This window comes from Glossina fuscipes, unplaced genomic scaffold (genome assembly GCF_014805625.2).
Source record: "Glossina fuscipes isolate IAEA_lab_2018 unplaced genomic scaffold, Yale_Gfus_2 3, whole genome shotgun sequence".
Taxonomy (NCBI): Eukaryota; Metazoa; Arthropoda; class Insecta; order Diptera; family Glossinidae; genus Glossina; species Glossina fuscipes.
In genome coordinates, this window is record NW_023998417.1 from 13,376,338 (window position 1) to 13,381,412 (window position 5,075).

At 33.5% G+C, this 5,075-nt stretch overlaps 1 long non-coding RNA gene across 1 annotated transcript; it reads left to right on the forward strand.

Moving 5' to 3' along the window:
- Positions 1 to 200: 200 nt before the first annotated feature.
- Positions 201 to 2,690, forward strand: LOC119635139. Its single transcript, XR_005247023.1, has 3 exons — positions 201 to 512; positions 574 to 616; positions 2,606 to 2,690. It is a non-coding gene; the product is annotated as an uncharacterized LOC119635139 (long non-coding RNA).
- Positions 2,691 to 5,075: the final 2,385 nt, after the last annotated feature.

Genomic DNA, 5,075 nt, shown 5'->3' on the forward strand with positions numbered 1-5,075 from the left:
ATGGACAAAGCAGCCAATAGCATAAATAGGACGCCTCCAATACCATAAAAAGGAGTGAATACACATTTTAGGTTCTTCGTAAAGGGCGTCATTTAGTCAAATTAATGGGTCTATTAATGGGTCTATTTCTTCGATATCGCCGCAGCAAGTTGCGTTCCCTCGTTTAGCAGTAGAAGATAGAATTTATCCAAATCATATGAAGACTACCTGCCACAGTGTAACGCGCGATGTTAAGAAAAATATGACTCAGTTGCACCGGCGTATAGTACGCAACGCATAGTCAATTCCTTTTGATGTTAAATTAATTTCAAAGAGCTTCCGTTTGTGTCGATATCGAGGCTTAGTTGGCAGGTCGAGGATGATGATCTTTTTTAATTGAAAGCGAATCGATGCCCACCAGAAGTTTCGTAGAATTGCTTCTGCCTTATTGGCAGCGGATGTGAATGCTTAAATACCTCATACGTGTACAAAAGTTGTTAAGTAAAACAAAGCCAAACTAGTTTGTCTAAAAAGTTAAACAATAACGAAATTTTAAATTGCAATAAGAATGCATTATTTTTATTTCTATTTTAGTTACGTGCTGTACCCATGACAAAGTGGAAAAAGGATATATCAGGTATTTCAAGCTAAGCACAATATAACTTTGATTACAACTTCTTTCAATTTTTTGGAATTTTATATGTTTTGAAGCTATAGCAAAATGTAAATGCAAACGCTTGTACGCTTGAATGTGCTAAAAATGTAGGAAAAGTTTAAACGCAAATTGAGAGAATCCTCATAAAAATTGATTACAATATCCCCTACATTGTTGCAATGTTACATCCGTCGATTCACGTCAAAAGTAAAGAAAAATTTTATTTCATATTTTGACTTATCGCAACTTCTTTAATAAGCTAAAGAGAGAGAGGAAATTTGTCATATTTAAAACGTTTATCATTTCAAATTAAATTCTACGAGTATAAAAAGCATTTATGTTTATCGTTCTAACTTTCAAAGATCGTCGAATAACTTAGGCGAATCAACTTTTCTCTATTCGCTCCATTTAAAAGAGTTAAAAATATACCCCAGAGAGTAGAGAGAAGGCTTGGTTGGGTATACACTTTACTTCTTACTCTTCTATCCGTTCTATCGTGATCAACTTATCCATAGCTAAAATTATTATCCTAACGCCTTAAAATCTGAATGTAGTTAAGATACATTTAGCAAACATGTTTTCCTGTCTTTCGTCCATGCTCGATAGAGCACAGGTGGTGCACAAAAAGTTGGTCAACATGCAGCGCATATATCCGAAAACTTTCCACTTGTTGCAGGCAATTTGTATAATAACAGCCTCAGTAATCAGATTTCAAAATACACCCACTCGCAAACCTGCCCACAATTGCAAAGAAATTATGGCAGAACGAAAGGTTCGATGCATCTGGTTTTAATACCGGGGTGAGTAGAAATTTTCTCACATGAGACCTTACGGAAAATCGGTTCGAAAATGTATATAATTTTGCTTACGTTTACTATTGGAAACAAGCAAATTTGGGCAAAGAAGTCTTTCAACTATCTCTCAGCTTCACTTCGAAACTCTGAACCACCAATATACCGCTTTTACTCATAATTCCCAAAGTTAATCGAAGATTTCGCCGATACTGAGTCTGATGACTGAAGGTTACTTCCTTTACTCCCAAATGCCCGTCTATGGGCCTACGAGTTAAATCCATGGAAGGAATATTCAAACGATTAATATTTTGAAGATATATTTTGATATATATATTGCACGCTATCTTCATCGGATCTATTATAGAATTTTCCGTCCAGATTTTATATTGCATAGGAACGGAGCGAACGGTATATATAAATAAACAGATAAACAAATGTGTAAGGTCGTCTGTAAGGTCTGTTGGAATTCTAAAATTCAACCCAAGGCAAAAGTACGATTTTTTTCACTTTATGTTTATCTTTCTTCGATTACCATTTTCGAGCCTTCTGCCTTCTGCCTTCTGCCTTCTTTCGTATAGCTGTGCACATACCAAACTTCACAAGAACGTTCACATGTATATCGTTCTATTCGTGCAATATTCCACACACAAAAATTGGTAAAACATTAAAACAAACATAATAAACGAGTTCGATTGACCAAATAAAAAACCATTTCAAGAAAGAAATTCAACAAAAGTCATATATAGTAAGAAAGTTTTCATATCCATATGAAAGCATAGAAGTATGGATGGGAGTAATCGTGTGTGTTTGTGCATGAATGAGTATGAGGATGTATGTGCATCAGTACTGTTACAATAGTTGATTTTTCCTTTTGTTTATAATCAAAAAGAATTATGTGAAATAAAAATTGAAAGCAGCTCTGTATGCCTTCGGTCTCCTCCTACTCCTTCGCAAACTTATCCTTAAAATAATGTTTAGAAAGATTTGTATAAATATTTGCACATATGTGTGCGTGCGTATGTTTTTCGTAAATATTTGGAAAAAATGTTTTTATATGCTTGAGTTGTGTTTGTTATTATTATTCGAATTTTTTATTTATTTGGCTTTTCGTTTTCTTTATCATACTCTGCGTTTATCATAGCATTCGTAACCTTTCGATATGTCTTCACTTACTTAGGTATGGATAAAGATGGGTATAACGAAAATTGTCTCCTACAGTAAGAGTTATTTGACTTTATAAAAATTACATGAAATTGAGAACTCGGGTTAACTCATCATATTTATACAAGTCCAACCATCAACGTAAACTAATTTCCATCCAAATATCGAATAAATGAAAAAGACTTTATCAGAAGTAACCCATCAACCACCGATTACTCCATGTAGGAGAAGTGAAAAAACAAAAGAACGACAGAAGAAGTAGCAGGCATTGCAGATTTCGACCGCAACCCGGTAATAGGGCTTTAGCTCTATCTTACTTCACGAATACGTGTTTATTTAAATATTTAAGTAACTTTGCAATATATATAAAAAATATAAGTTTTTATTATATTATAAATAAAAAATTAAACGTCCAAGCGGACAACTTTAGTAAAATCCTTAAATAAAAAAAATATTCTCTTCTTGCGGTTTGAAAAATTTGGAGAGTTACATATGAGCGCAACTTATGCTTAAAATAAACTCTTGTTGCAGTCAGTCAATTTGACCCTTGCGCGGGACGAACATCTCTTCATCCCTTTTATTTAGCAAGCATAGAGAAGAGTTGTTGCACATAAAACAGATTTCTAATTTAAGCGAAGTGATTAAATAGAAAATTGAAAAGCATTTTATTAAGTGAATGCGTGCTAGCTGCTCGATCCGCATGACTTTGAACACTGAAGTTTTCGATGGCTCTCTACATAAAATTTAAATCTATTTTGAGATAAGAATAAATCTATAATGATCAAAAATCTGTACGCTCGATAGATAGAAGTGTTGAGTCCTTTAAATGGCAAGAATTCCTGAAAATCTTAAATTATTAGCAGCTTACCGAAGACTGATCGTCAAACCTATATAATATGTGATAATAAAGTGTGATAATTGTAGCAATATTGGAAAACTTGAATATTATTCTACCCGTCAGCAAGAGGGCTCTAAGGCCGTGGTTGAATTTAACCGACGCAAAGTCTATAAAATAAGAGTAAAATACGAAATTTTTAATGATATCGAAGGATTGAACTTTGGACCCTGAAAACGAGCGGGAAGTACTTATATAATTTATTCAAAGATTCTTAAATTGCAAGAATCAATTACTCTCTTTATATATCCTTTTTCATATCACTTCATTGATCTAAAGATCTTCCTCTAGGAAGGGGAGAACGATTCCTGCTTTGCATTTAAAAGCTGTTAGGACAACTATGCTCTTATATCTTTACATTGATACCATTATCAAGTAATGTTTCTATTATTCAGTTATTTGTTTTATACAACCGTGAACTAATTTTCACCGATTTGCATTCACTATTAAAATCGTCTTCCATTGTCTTCTATTGGTCGCAATCCATCAAGAATTTCGTCAGAGTGAAACTCTAAAGTATCTTCGCCCCGCCTCGCCCCACTTTGCATATGTTGCGTTTTATTTTTGCGTTAAAATCACAAACTATACAATAATCCTTTCCATTTGACCGCAAAATTTATTCACTTTAAATAAAATTATAATTTACTCGTGAAAATATTTATGGTTTTCGCATTAGTGCGAGAAAAATCGTTTTTTTTTATTAATATTGTGTTTATTTACTTTAGAATTCAGATTGAAGAGATCATATCTTTAAGCAGCGCCTGCTCTCATCATCGCTTACAAACAACAACGCGTCGTTTAACCCTTGTAATCCATTAAGCAGAATAATATGCATTTTTTTCACACTCAATTGATTCGATTTTATTATTTTTCCCCATAAGAGGACACACACTGCAAACCACAAAAGCATAAGTGCAATATTTAAAATTCATGGAAAAACCAATTGATTATTAAAAATTATAGAAAAAAGAATATTTAGAATAAGTTTTTATATCAATCAACAGCAAGTTGAGAAAAAAATCCAGCTGTACCCAGAGACTCTTTCATTTGACTATGGCAGAAGGGCTTGGGGCATAAGAACTTTGATTAACTATTATTAAAACGCCTTAATGAACTCAGGTCCTTTTGACTTGATGCCCATTGATGAAGAGGCTTATTAAAGAAAAGATAGTCTGATCGCTTCATGAAGGCAGTCATTTTAATTATAGAGAAATATTGATTAGATTACATGGACGCGCGAGAATATCGAGTGGCACGCAAGCAAGTTAAAAGCTATTGCGATATTAATAAGAAATCGGACGAGACGTGAGAAAAACAGAACAAATTTGATGATCTGCCGGCATGAATGGAAAAGTGTGGCCTGTAGGAGTAAATAAAACGGACTTATTAAAGAACGCCCCAAGAATTTATATTCAGTTTAAGCTGAATAGTTCATATATGCCTTCCACTAGCTTATATAAGGAACTCGATTTGATTTGATAGAGTGAGGACCGAGCTACTCGATTGGTCGGTTGTATATCCCATAGCATTATAAATCTATGTGATTGCATTTGATAGACAATTATGCTCACAAAAAAACTGTAAAAATTAT